Raw genomic sequence first — 15,545 nt, 5'->3', positions numbered from 1 at the left:
TGGCATATAAGTCATATGCGCGTGTGAATGCAAGCTGAGATTTTATGACAATGGATTTTTTAAAATCAATACTGTATCAAATATCATTCCATTATTCCCTGACAACAGCTGCACACACGCACACACGATTATGTAACTATATATATATATATATATATATATATATATCACAATCAAGGAACGGCCATAATAGGCCATTCACCCACTAGAAATAACAGCCAAAAGCTTTAACCGCAAAATAACATCAATTCCGTAAACCAGGAGAAAATTAAAAAACATTTACCCTGTAATTTCTTATACGATGCACCGTTTCATCTACTGTTTAATGGTAAACTAACCTGATTAAATTAAATCAAGCCAATCTACCATAGACCCTTAGATTCATCAGTAAGAAATAGCCAAGTCGGAACAGATATTTTCACGAGGCATTCCCGTCCCTGCCTCGGCAATATCTGACCTAAAATTTTCAAATCATCGCACTCGCGCCAAATTTATCGGCAGCAAATAAATATAAGCCGCCGATTCCATTACGGAACTAACCAGAAAATTCATAATTAATCAATATAGGGTGGCAAAAAAAATTTTGTAGAATTTTTTTGCCACCAGCGGTCTAGTGGGAAAAAATTAAATAGTCATAGACCATTTTTAAGTTCAACATCACAATCAAGGAACGGCCATAATAGGCCATTCACCCACTAGAAATAACAGCCAAAAGCTTTAACCGCAAAATAACATCAATTCCGTAAACCAGGAGAAAATTAAAAAACATTTACCCTGTAATTTCTTATACGATGCACCGTTTCATCTACTGTTTAATGGTAAACTAACCTGATTAAATTAAATCAAGCCAATCTACCATAGGCCCTTAGATTCATCAGTAAGAAATAGCCAAGTCGGAACAGATATTTTTCACGAGGCATTCCCGTCCCTGCCTCGGCAATATCTGACCTAAAATTTTCAAATCATCGCACTCGCGCCAAATTTATCGGCAGCAAATAAATATAAGCCGGCTATTTCTTACTGATGAATCTAAGGGCCTATGGTAGATTGGCTTGATTTAATTTAATCAGGTTAGTTTACCATTAAACAGTAGATGAAACGGTGCATCGTATAAGAAATTACAGGGTAAATGTTTTTTAATTTTCTCCTGGTTTACGGAATTGATGTTATTTTGCGGTTAAAGCTTTTGGCTGTTATTTCTAGTGGGTGAATGGCCTATTATAGCCGTTCCTTGATTGTGATGTTGAACTTAAAAATGGTCTATGACTATTTAATTTTTTCCCACTAGGCCGCTGGTGGCAAAAAAATTCTACAAAATTTTTTTTTGCCACCCTATATTGATTAATTATGAATATATATATATATATATATATATATATATAAGGTACCTGAGGTAATCAGAGTAAGTGACAGAATACTTAAGATTAGAATAGTGCTTCATCATAGATTAGCAACCATTATATCGGCCTATGCCCCTCAACCAGGGCTACCTGATGGACAGAAAGACCAATTCTATGATGCCTTACTGCAGACTGCCTCGTTGACGAACGACAGAGACCTTCTCTTTGTGGCTGGTGATTTCAATGGGCATGTTGGAAAACATGCTGGGGGCTTCCATGGTGTACATGGAGGCTATGGCTATGGTTCCCGCAACGAGGAGGGAAACAGGCTCCTGGAGTTCTGCGACGCAAATGATCTCATGGTTTGCAACACTAACTTCAGGAAACCTACCAGCCACCTAGTCACCTACCGATCGGGTCGACATACCAGCCAAATTGACTACATCCTTACCAGGAAAAGGGAAAGATGGCTGCTTATAAATGCCAAAACCTTCCCAGGCGAAGAATGTACCCCACAACATAGACTGGTAGTTAGTGACTTTAGGATCAGAACTAAGAGGACGACCAGAAGATGACCAACATGGAGAAGAAGGATCTGGAAGCTTAAAGACCCTGCAAATGGACAGAGATTTAGAGACATGTTACTTGAAGCCTTTGACGAAGTAGAAGGGGATAGAGCATCACAGGGGGTAGAAGACAACTGGACGTTTCTAAGGGACAACCTGCTGAGAGCCACTGACCAGATCTGTGGCTGGTGCAAAGTCCCCTCTCGACCTAGAATAACGTGGTGGTGGAACAATTTTGTAGACAGGGCTATTAGAGAAAAGAGACAGGCTTGGAAGGACTGGAAAAATGGGGGTAGCAGGGAATTGTATCAGACTGCCAAAAGAGAAGCTAGGAGACAGGTTTATTTAGCCAGAGGAGAAGCAGATAAGAAAAAATTTGCCAATGTTCTGCGCCGTGAGGACCAAAGACTGGAGGTATTTCGTGTTGCAAGACTGTGTGGTCAATGAGGAAACTAGGGATAGATGAATGGTTAGTGAGAGCTGTGCAAGCCATTTACAGGGATGCTGCTAGTAAGGTGAGGGTTGGCTACGAGTACAGTGAAGAATTCCGGGTAGAGGTAGGGGTCCACCAAGGTTCAGCCCTCAGCCCCCTCCTATTTATCGTAGTCCACCAGGCAATAACGGAGGAATTCAAAACAGGATGCCCCTGGGAGCTCCTCTATGCTGATGACCTTGCTCTAATTGCTGAGTCACTATCAGAACTGGAGGAGAAGTTTCAGGTGTGGAAGCAAGGATTAGAATCGAAGGGCCTTAGAGTCAACCTAGCTAAAACCAAAGTCCTAATAAGTAGGAAGGTAGACAAGTCACAAACGCCTTCAGGTAGATGGCCTTGCTCGATCTGTAGGAAAGGCGTAGGTAGAAACGCTATAAGATGCACCAAGTGTAAGCTATGGACACACAAGAGGTGCAGTAACGTCAAGGGAAGGCTAACTAGGAAGATAGTTTTTGTATGTGGCAGATGCTCAGGAGCAATAAACACTGAAAATGCTCTGAGACCAACTTCCGTCACTTTCCAGGGAGAAAAACTAGAAATAGTTGATAGCTTCCGTTACCTAGGTGACCAAGTCAGTAGCGGGGGCGGGTGTGTTGAAAGTGTAACTGCTAGAGTAAGAATAGCTTGGGCAAAGTTCAGAGAGCTCTTACCTCTGCTAGGGACAAAAGGCCTCTCGCTCAGAGTAAAAGGTAAACTGTATGATGCTTGTGTACGAACAGCCATGCTACATGGCAGTGAAACATGGGCCGTGACTGCTGAGGATATGCGTAAGCTCGCAAGAAATGAAGCCAGTATGCTCCAATGGATGTGTAATGTCAGTGTTCATACTCGACAGAGTGTAAGTACCTTGAGAGAGAAGTTGGACCTAAGAAGCATCAGTTGCGGTGTGCAAGAGGGACGTTTGCACTGGTATGGCCATGTGGCGAGAATGGATGAAGATAGTTGTGTGAAAAAGTGCCACACCCTAGCTGTTGAGGGGATCTGTGGAAGAGGCAGACCCAGGAAAACCTGGGACGAGGTGGTGAAGCACGACCTTCGAACTTTAGGTCTCACCAAGGAAATGACTAGAGACCGAGACCTTTGGAAGTATGCTGTGCGTGAGAAGACCCGGCAGGACAAGTGAGACCATCACCCATGGCCTCAGTCCACTTATGCATACCTTTCCTTCTTGGGACACAAAACCCTACTTGTGAAGACCTGTTGAGGCAAGTGAAAATCAAATCAAATCAAAAAGTCAAAAATCAAAAATGGAAAAAATCAAAATCAAAATTGATCAACATGAATGGAAATTGTCGCTGTGATACCAGTGCTGGTGGCACATAAGAGAACCATCCAAACGTGGCCAGTGCCGCCCTGACTGGCTTCCGTGCCAGTGGCACGTAAAAAGCACCATCCGATCGTGGCCGTTGCCAGCCTCGCCTGGCCTCCGTGCCGGTGGCACGTAGAAAGCACCATCCAACCGTGGCCATTTGCCAGACTTGTCTGGCACCTGTGCCGGTGGCACGTAAAAAGACCCACTACGCTAAATGATGATGATGATGATGATGATGATATATATATATATATCTCGGAGTGGTTGGCGTTAGGAAGGGCATCCAGCTGTAGAAACTCTGCCAGATCACGATTGGAGCCTGGTTCGCCAGCCCTCAGTCAAAATCGTCCAACCCATGCTAGCATGGAAAGCGGACTTTAAATGATGATGATGATGATGATGATATATATATATATAATCGATCAATGGAAAAATCGATCAATGGAAGAATCGATCAATGGAAATAGCAGCTGAGTTACCAGTGCCGATGGCACGTAAGAGAACCATCCGAACGTGGCCGTTGCCAGCGCCACCCTGACTGGCCTTGTGTCGGTGGCACGTAAAAAGCACCCACTACACTCATGGAGTGGTTGGCGTTAGGAAGGGCATCCTGCCATAGAAGCATTGCCAGATCAAACTGGGCCTGGTGCAGCCTTCTGGCTTCCCAGACCTCAGTTGAACCGTTCAACCCATGCTAGCATGGAAAGCAGACGCTAAACGATGATGATGATATATATATATGTATATATATATATATATATATATATATACATATATATATATAATATTTGATATATAATATACATATATATATATAATATTTGATACAGTATTGATTTTTAAAAATCCATTGTCATAAAATCTCAGCTTGCATTCACACCCGCATATGACTTTTATGCCAACGGATTTTTTAGCCCAAAATTATCATTATAGCCTTCACTGACAGCAGCTGTATTGCATATGTAATCGACTAGCCTCCACACCCAAAATTTCAGGCCCTTACATATAAATAAATATATATATATATACACATGTATATATATATGTATATATATATATGTATATATATATATGTATGTATATATATATATGTATGTATATATATATATGTATATATATATATATATATATGAATATATATATATATATATATATATATATATGAATATATATATATATATATATATATATATATATATATATATATATGAATATATATATATATATATATATTATATATATGAATATATATATATATATATATATATATATAATAGAAATATTAAAATTACTAAGTCTCTCTAAAGGAGATCACGACAGCGTTACTGGAAATTAATAGTTATCGCCATACTAATATGGCAGTCTTATAAATATAAGACTAAAGCTGTCGCTGATTAGCTCCATGAGGCCATCGCATTAAGCTACCTATTGGACACACAAACTGCGTCCATTATAAACCTTCGAACAGGGAGGTCAGCCGCTTCATCCTGCCAGTCAGACAGCTACAGACGACGTTTCAGGGTTGTTGCCCCTTATCAATGCAGTGTAGTCAGACCTTCCAATATATATATATCTCTTATTATAAAAGGCATATTTAATCTGCCTCCCTTTGTATCTTATACAAATCTACAATATAGGATTTCTTCAATTACAATTTACCTAGCATTTTTAAGAGTAGAATGCATCGGGTCGTGCCAGGTCCAGTTTTTAAAATTTCAACCCCAATTAAGCAAAATTTAGAGAAAACTCACATTGTGGTGTATATGTCAAATGTTTTACTTAGTGTAGGCTACAGCACACGCAAACGCACACACACACAAACGGAGCGAACTGTTTCACTGACGCTATCACCCTTCTCCTCCTTTCTCTTTGCAAGTTTGCAACTATTAAAGTGAAAACAGTGAATCCGACAGCGATTAAGAAAATGAATTGGTACCTGAATGGAGTGAAAATTTAAAAACTGTTTCTTTCGGTGATTTTTCTGAAGAAACTGGACCAAGCCACAGACTTTCCCAGAAGAGTAAAGCCTTAGACTATTTCTTTTTACTTTTTCGAATGAGCCTATTTGAAATCATTACGGCGGAAACGAACTGTTACGCTAAAATGTAAACAAAACGAAAGAAAGGATAGTTTGTTATTTCCCACAACCTTAAATGAAATTAAGGCCTATTTTGCCATAAATATTATTATGGGTATCAGAAAGTTACCCAGAATAACAAATTCTATCGTAAAATTTTGTTGTATACCCAATTGAATATTAGCTAATAACCCATTTTCTATAGTGATGTTTGAACAAAATTTTAATAATTTTATATATTATTGAATTTACCTGTATCTACCTGCAATTAGAGTCACTTTGTGACAAAAATTATAGTATAGAATTGGTTGAGAACATTTCACTAAATTATCTTCCAAAAATCAGATTAATATATTCATAAATAAAAAAGTATAGTTGTTTAATGAAACCAGACTAATTTATGATTACGTTAGAAATTAATTGAAACACATAAGGGGTGTATTTTGGTCAGAAATATAGTAATGAAAGGGTTAAGAAAAACCAAAAAATATTTTATTCTTTATAAATGTTGTGTTCAAAATAACATTTTCTTTTAAGAATGTGTATATAACAAAGTATGTGTATATAACTATGTGACTTATATCTTTATATATAAAACTGAAGTTGTGTGCCTGTCTCCTACGATTTAGATTCCTAACTACTCCCACATTTTGCGGTGCAGTTTAACCAAAACCGGGTATCTTATAGTCGTGAGTCATATCGAGCCCTTCTGGGTATTAGCGCGCGTCTACGATGAGTCTACGATTTAAAAAAAATTTACCATCATATTTTTCCATTTTAATGCATTTTTTCGCTCTTATATAAGGGAAGTAACTCTCTAAAAATATCTACGATGTGTCAACGATTTAAAAAAAAATTCACCTTAATTTTTTTCCATTTTTAATGCATTTTTTTCCTATTTTTGGCTATAACTCTCTAAAAATGCTTATATAGTGATTTTCCCTTACAAACCCGAGCAACGCCGGCGATACTGCTAGTATATATATATATTGGAAGGTTTGGAGATGATGTACAGGTATTATATATTAGAAGAAATGAGGTAATCAGAAGATCGGATGGTTTATATTTACAGATATTTATATATTATATTTTTTACATATATATCATATCATTTAGATCATTAGCGCTTTCTCCCATTCTAGTGGGGTTTTCAAATCAAAATAAGTTCCTTTGTGGGGAATTTTATTCATTTTATAGAGTTTCATAGTGGTGGGGAGGATTGTAAGACAGTACAAGAGGGTGAGGTGGATGAGGAGAAAGTGAGAGAGAGAACATATGTGTATGTGTATGTGTGTGTGTGTGTGTGTGTGTGCGTGTATGTGCGTGTGCATGTGTCTGTGTGTTTGGAGAAGGGGAGAGAGACAAAAATAGAAAAAGAAAAATAAGGAAGGAAGGGGAAAAAATTGTGTTGATATTTATACCACTATATATATATACATGCTTATACATGAAATATTTGAAAAAAACCCTTTTATCGGTTCAAAATGAACAACTAAATTACACCATCTTGAAAATTGTATATCATAGGAAAGTTAAAATTAAAGTGACAATTAAAAAGTAACGATGAAGTAAATTATAAAAATAATATAATGTATATTATATTTTTTGTCTCTCTCCCCTTCTCCAAACACACAGACACACAGACACACACATACACACACACACACACACACACACACGCAAACACACACGGACACACACACACACCTCCACAACACGATCATAAGAAGTGGAAAGAGTTCTTAAACCCAAAAAAGCATTTGACCATTCTCACAATGATAAAAGGAAATATAATTTATGGCCTACCTCCCCGCCACCACACACTCAGTGACACTGTGAAGTGGTCAAAGCTGAAATTCTTAGAACCCCCTTGGAGTCAATATTCTGTCCAGCAGACCAAAAAAATTATTTCCTCCTTCTTCCCTCTCCCTTCCCCTCTTTCTCTTTAGCACTCACCTCAGATACAAACACACACACACACACACATACACAACACATACACACATGTTCTCTCTCTCACTTTCTCCTCATCCACCGCACCCTCTTGTACTGTCTTACATTCCTCCCCACCACTATGAAACTCTATAAAATGATTAAAATTCCCCACAAAGGAACTTATTTTGATTTTAAAACCCCACTAGAATGGGAGAAAGCGCTAATGATTAAAGTGATATGATATATATATGTAAAAAATGTAATATATAAATAAATATCTGTAAATATAAACCATCTGATCTTCTGATTACCTCATTTCTTCTAATATATATATATATATATATATATATATTTATATATTTAATGTAGGATAAAATTTAAAAAAAAATTTTTATCAATGACCAGCATATTAAAAAATACCTTTCAAGGTTAAAATTATAAACAACTTATAAACAAGGGCAAACGAAAAAATTTCTATTGTTGTATATATATATATATATGAGTGGCTGTGTGGTAAGTAGCTTGCTTACCAACAACATGGTTCCGGGTTCAGTCCCACTGTGTGGCACCTTGGGCAAGTGTTTTCTACTATAGCCTTGGGCCGACCAAAGCCTTGTGAGTGGATTTGGTAGACGGAAACTGAAAGAAGCCCGTCGTATATATATATATGTGTGTGTGTATATGTTTGTATTTGTTCCCCCAGTATCGCTTGACAACCGATGCTGGTGTGTTTACATCCCCATAATTTAGCGGTTCGGCAAAAGAGACCAATAGAATAAATACTAAGCTTACAAAGAATAAGTTGATTTGCTCGACTAAAGGCGGTGCTCCAGCATGGCCACAGTCAAATGACTGAAACAAGTAAAAGAGTAAAAGAGTATGTATATATATATAATACAAAAATGGGACAATTACACAAAACATCCAGACGCTGGCCAGATGTACAGGTATTATATATTAGCTGAAATTGCCAGCTGAAATTGCAAAGATAATCTGGAACTCGACTGAAGAAAGAAAACTCCGAATATATATATATATATATATATATATATAAATTTTGTACGACTCTATTATTCTTTCTATTCTTTGATTCTTTCCTTCTCTCTATCAGCCCCTTCACACTTCTTTCATTCCTCTCTTCGTTCTCCCTCTCTCACATTTCCTGGGCTTCTCTTCATGTTCACCTTCCCTCTTCTTTCACTTTGCTCTGTCCTTTTCATTTTTCTCGCACCCCCTTAATTCTTCTATCCCTCTGCCTCTACCTCTCTCTCTTCTCTCCACATGTGACCAGTGTTCAGTCAAGCATGACCTTTCTTTCTTGGTTCCACTATGATTCATGCAACATCTATATCCCTCCCTGTGCCTGTCAAATCTTATGTCCCTGCCATAAGGCTTTACTTCCACACATGTCAGCTTAATTTAATTCGTCTTTAGTCGAAAGACACCCGTTGTTAATGTCCTGTTATTTGTATTTCTGTACCATTTCTCCGTTTTGTTCTGTCCTTGTTTTTGTATACATTCGTTGCTTTCTTTCAAAGAATCTAATTGCTCTTAGCTTAGTTTTTCCTTGGGGCTGGCCAGGTTGGAGCAATCTTGAGTATAACCAGACGAAATTGCAAAGATAATCTGGAACTCGACTGAGGAAAGAAAACTCCGAATGACCCATCCTTGTTTTCTTTGTATCGTCTGTCTGGATGTTTTGTTGTCCCTTTTTTGTATCACCTAACTGTCTGGATGTTTTGCGTCCTTGTCCCATTTTTGTATATTTTATATATATAAACATATAGCAGCGTACGTACACTTTGGTCCCTTATATATATATATATATATATATATATATATATATATATATATATATACATACACATATATACATACATATATATATATAGATGTATATATATATATATGTATAAAAATTATATATAAAATTTACAAAAGGGGACAAGAACGCAAACCACACAAAGAGATGACACAAAAAAACAGACAGGTCATTCGAAGCCTCTAATCTTCAGTCAGGAACCGGATCATCTTAGCAATTTCGGCTGATTAATCCTGATATCGCTCCGATCTGGCCAGCCCCAAGGAAAAACTAAGCTCCGAGCATTAGATTTCTTGGAAAAAGGATCGAATGTATACGAAACAAGGATAGAAAACCGGACGATGCCACACGAATATAAATACAAGAAACAAAAAATAAAAATAAAAAACAAGAATAGTAATAACAGGACAGCGGGAGTCTTATGACTTCAGACAATTTAAGTTATCTTGGCTGGCGTATTTTGAAAAAATGCCTTTGCAGCAGACAAAGACAACAGTGTTAACATGGCAGTGGTCAAAGGCGAAAGGACCAGTTGAACAGCAGTCACGTGAGAGGAAGGAAGAAGAAAGAGAAAAAAGGTAGGGGGCAAGGAATCAAAGAGAAAGAGAAAGAAAGGGACAACAATGGTATATATATATATATATATATATATATATATATATATATATACACATATATATATACATATATATACAAAATAAGAAAATGGAGAAATAGATTTCTTTCAATCATCAACTTCCAGATAATACCAATTCATATAATTTATTAACTAATTATTTAGATTAAATAGGAACATCCAAATCCAACAGAATAAGAGAATAAACAGAATAAGACAGAATAAAACAATATAACCCCTATCTCACTTGGTACTATATATATGTATATATATATGTATATGTATATATATATATATATATATATTGGTAAAACGGTAAGATAACAAAAGAAAGAAAGAGACCTCAATATTATGTAAATAGAGGAAATTTATCTATACAATAATATGTTACATTACTCAATAGTCAAGATAAAACTCTGAGTTTCAGATGCCGAAGTGGGAATCCACGACATCTCTTCGGTTATCTGGCTATTTGAAAACGCTATGAAAAAATACCGTTATACAAAGGGAAATTACTGTGTTATAACTCTGCTTGCCTGCGTACTTATACATCGCTCGCATTTTTCGCCATAAATATTATATAAAAATACATAAAAAATATATAAAAATATATAAAATCTTCTTGGGACATAACATAGAAAGCATGTTCTATCTGTTTTCTTTAGGGGACCAAAAACGTAACAGAAATTTAGTCACATATGGGCATGATCCGAAAAGTTCTGTCCTTGTGTTTAGACATGTAGTAGGGTCTAAGCTGCTTTTCCAGATAAGCCATCTCTCCATGTCGCATAGACCGCACCTTCCGCTGCCATTGGTATAGGGCTTACATCTGGCCAAATCTTCCAATGTATGTTATAATCGACACCTTTATCTCTTAAAGACCAAATATGATTAGATAATTGTGTCGATTTTCTTTTGTTCCAGTGCCTAAAGCTCAAAGTGTGGTTATTGAACTTGGCCTTGAAGTTACCCTCTGTAAGGCCCACGTATTTCTTTGTCGAAATGGTGTCTTTAGTGGTTATAGAATTTACGGTAGCTTCATATATGATGGTCTTGGACATGCAAGCTCCATTTAGCGGGCACAATTCTTTATTCCTGCATGAACAGCTGTTTTCTTGTTGTGTTTTTTGTATGTTATGTTTGATAATGTTTTTAAAATTGGTAGTGGAACTCAAACTAATTTTTAAATTGTGTCTATTGAAGAGTTTCCTATAAGTATGGCTAACTGGAAAATGTCTATCTATCAGTGCCAGGAAATATTTACCTATATTGAAGGCCACCTCGGGTGAGTAAGGGGGCGTAAACCAGATGACCTTCCTATTAGGTCAGTAGCTTAGCTGTGAGAATAAAAATAGGTGAAAAAAGTTCAGAGAGTTCCTACCTCTGCTGGCAACAAAGGGCCTCTCCCTCAGAGTGAAAGGCAGGTTGTATGATGCTTGTGAACAGTTACGCTACACGGCAATGAAACATGGGCTGTGACAGCCGCAGACATGCGTAGGCTTGAAAGAAAGGAAACCACTATGGTTCGCTGGATGTGCATTAAAACATTCGGGAGAAAATTAAATATTTAAAAGCTACAAGTAAACCAACAGGATTTGCTAATAACAAAAATATACACGAGCAAAGTAAACAGTGAAAAACATTAAAACATTCGCGATCAAATTAAATATTTAAAAGCTACGAGCTAACCAACAGGATTTGCTAGTAATAACAGTCAAAACATTAAAATATACATGAGCAAAAACCATTAAAGCATTTGCTAGCAAATTAAATATTTAAAAGCTACAAGCAAACCAATAGGCTTTGCTAGTCAAAACATTGCTTAAAACTGACATTTATTAGTTTAAAAATTCAAAAACGAAAGTTTGCAATACACTCTAGGATTTTATAAATCTTATAAAAGATGTTTTATAAACACATTCTACCAGTATACGAAGTTTAAGTGTTTAGTTACGTGGAAATTATTTTTAAAAACTGCCGTTCAAACCTAAAAGATCCATTCATTTTCCCTATAAATTAACAATTAAAAAGTTATTAGTTTTTAAAATTTCCTTTTAATGTGGGTATTTTAGCCAATCAGAAGCGAGTATTTTACACATCACTATGAAGTTCTGTTAGCATAGTAAGCAAAGTACTCCAAAGCTGTTTGCGAAGAACTGTTTCCATAGTAACCAAAGATGCTGCGCATGCTCATCATCATCATCATCATCATTGTTTAACGTCCGCTTTCCATGCTAGCATGGGTTGGACGGTTCAACTGGGGTCTGGGGAGCCCAAAGGCTGCACCAGGCCAGTCAGATCTGGCAGTGTTTCTACAGCTGGCGTGTAACCACCAAATTGATTGTAATCAACAAATTGAGATTAACTGGGAATCTTTAAGGCGTGGAAACAAACACCGGAGTTGATTGATCCCCTGTGTTCCTGTTCGGCGTGTTTGTACAGAATCAATGAGCTCATCGATTCTGTACAAACACACCGAACAGGATGCGGTCACATGAGTGTGACAAAAGAACTCTGGCCGAAATAAGATTAAGATGAATGTAAAAAATAAATAACACTAAAGCAAAATAACACCAAATATATAGTGCGTGTGCTTTTATTGGCTAAACTGGCAAGATGGCCATTCCGAAATATAACAATATATACATACACACACACACATATATATATATATACATATACACACATACGTACATACATACATACATACATATACATATATATATATACAGTACATATATATGCATATTCTCTCCTTGTTTTTGTGTCCCTTTCTGTAGAAGAGCGTAGGCTCGAAACGTTAAAGACTTTTTCTATTCCTGAGCGTTATACTAATACATCTGTTTGTTTTGTACACCACCTGTCTTCGTCTTTTGTTTTTTCCGTGAACTCTCCCTACATACATATATATATATATATTGATTGATTGATTTTAGTTTCAGCTCATGAGCTGTGGCCATGCTGGGGCACCGCCATTTATATATATACATGTACATATATATATACATGTACATATATACATACATATATACATATATGCATACATATATATATATATATATATATATATATATATATAGATATAGATATAGATATATATATGGGTGTGTGTGATTGTGTATAGAAGAATATATTAATAAAAGGAATTCCAACCTTGTCTGATTTTCACGTTTTATTTACAATCTTATAATGATATATTATAAGATAATATAATATAATAGAATAAAATAAAATAGTAGAATGTTAAATGTTCATTCTGATTGAACTAGTACTTTCATGCATTAAATTCTGCAATCTTCAGGTTCATGTAGTAGTGGTGGCAGTCATGCTTCACAATTTTTGACTGTAACAAGATGATTGAATCTGTGCCTTAAATACAGCTGGGTAGGCTCCAGATTGCTAGGTTTTGCAAACTGTATTCTGATCAATCAGTGTGTAGTATCACTCAATTACTTAAGCTGATTGGTTGGTTGAGCTGATTGGTTTTAGGCGTCACGCTTTGTTGAACATGTTAAGAGTCCTGTACCTTAACCCTGGGTGAGGCAGCAATTGTTGGGCTATTTTTAGAAATGTTGTAAATAGCCTTTGTCAGAGAATTTTATATTTTTATATTTCAATAGTCATATACAAACATATATATATATACATACATATATATATATATACATACATATATATATACATACATATATATATATATATATCATCATCATCATCATCATCATCGCTTAACGTCCGTTTTCCGCGCTAGCACGGGTTGGACGGTTTCGACCAGGGTCTGGGGAGCCAGGGGCTGCCCCAGGCTCCAGTCTGGTCTGGCAGTGTTTCTACAGCTGGATGCCCTTCCTAACGCCAACCACTCCGCGAGTGTAGTGGGTGCTTTTTACGTGCCACCTGCACAGGTGCCAGAGGGGTCTGGCATCGGCCACGGTCAGTTGGTGCTTTTTATGTGCCACCTGCACAGAAGCCAGTCGGGGCGGTGCTGGCATCGGCCACATACATATATATATATATAATTACGTAATCGTGTGTGTGTGTGCAGCTGTTGTCAGGGAATAACGGAATAATATTTGATACAGTATTGAATATTTAAAAATCCATTGTCATAAAATCTCAGCTTGCATTCACACACGCATATGACTTTTATGCCATCGGATGTTTTAGCCCAAAATTATCATTATAGCCTTCCCTGACAGCAGCTGTATTGCATTAAATATATGTAATCGACTAGCCTCCACACCCAAAATGTATATATATATATATATACATGTATATATATATGTATGTATATATATATATATGTAATATATATTATATGTATATATATATATATTATATATATATATATACATATATATTTACATGTGTGTATATATATATATATATATATATGTATATATATATATGTATACATACATATATATATACATGTATATATATATTTATGTAGGATAAAATTAAAAAACAAAAATTTTATCAATGACCAGCATATTAAAAAATACCTTTCAAGGTTAAAATTATAAACAACTTATAAATAAGGGCAAACGAGAAAATTTCTATTGTTGTATATATATATATGAGTGGCTGTGTGGTATGTAGCTTGCTTACCAACAACATGGTTCCGGGTTCAGTCCCACTGTGTGGCACCTTGGGCAAATGTCTTTTACTATAGCCTCGGGCTCACCAAAGCCTTGTGAGTAGATTCGGTAGACGGAAAGTGAAAGAAGCCCATCGTATATATATATATATGTGTGTGTGTATATGTTTGTATTTGTTCCCCCAGTATCGCTTGACAACCATGCTGGTGTGTTTACATCCCCGTAACTTAGCGGTTCGGCAAAAGAGACCAACAGAATAAATACTAGGCTTACAAAGAATAAGTTGATTTGCTCGACTAAAGGTGGTGCTCCAGCATGGCCACAGTCAAATGACTGAAACAAGTAAAAGAGTATATATATATATAATACAAAAATGGGACAATTACACAAAACATCCAGACGCTGGCCAGATTGGAGCAATCTCGAGCATAACCAGCTGAAATTGCAAAGATAATCTGGAACTTGACTGAAGAAAGAAAACTCCGAATATATATATATATATATATATCACGTGATCACGTGACCAACCAGACCATCAGATGTTGTTACACATCGCTGGTCACAATGCGTTCGCATTGTTTTAGCCTTGGAATGACGCCACCCCACTGGCTAAGCGAGCAGGCCAACAGAAGAAAGAGTGGTGAAAGAGTACAGCAGGGATCACCACCCCCTGCCAGAGCCTCGAGGAGCTTTTAGGTGTTTTCGCTCAATAACCACTCACAACGCCCGGTCTGGGAATCGAAACCGCGATCCTGCGACCGCGAGTCCACTGCCCTAACCACTAGG

This window comes from Octopus sinensis, linkage group LG3, assembly GCF_006345805.1.
Source record: "Octopus sinensis linkage group LG3, ASM634580v1, whole genome shotgun sequence".
Classification (NCBI taxonomy): Eukaryota; Metazoa; Mollusca; class Cephalopoda; order Octopoda; family Octopodidae; genus Octopus; species Octopus sinensis.
The sequence above is the reverse complement of the archived record's forward strand: the minus strand, read 5'-3'. Positions refer to the sequence as shown.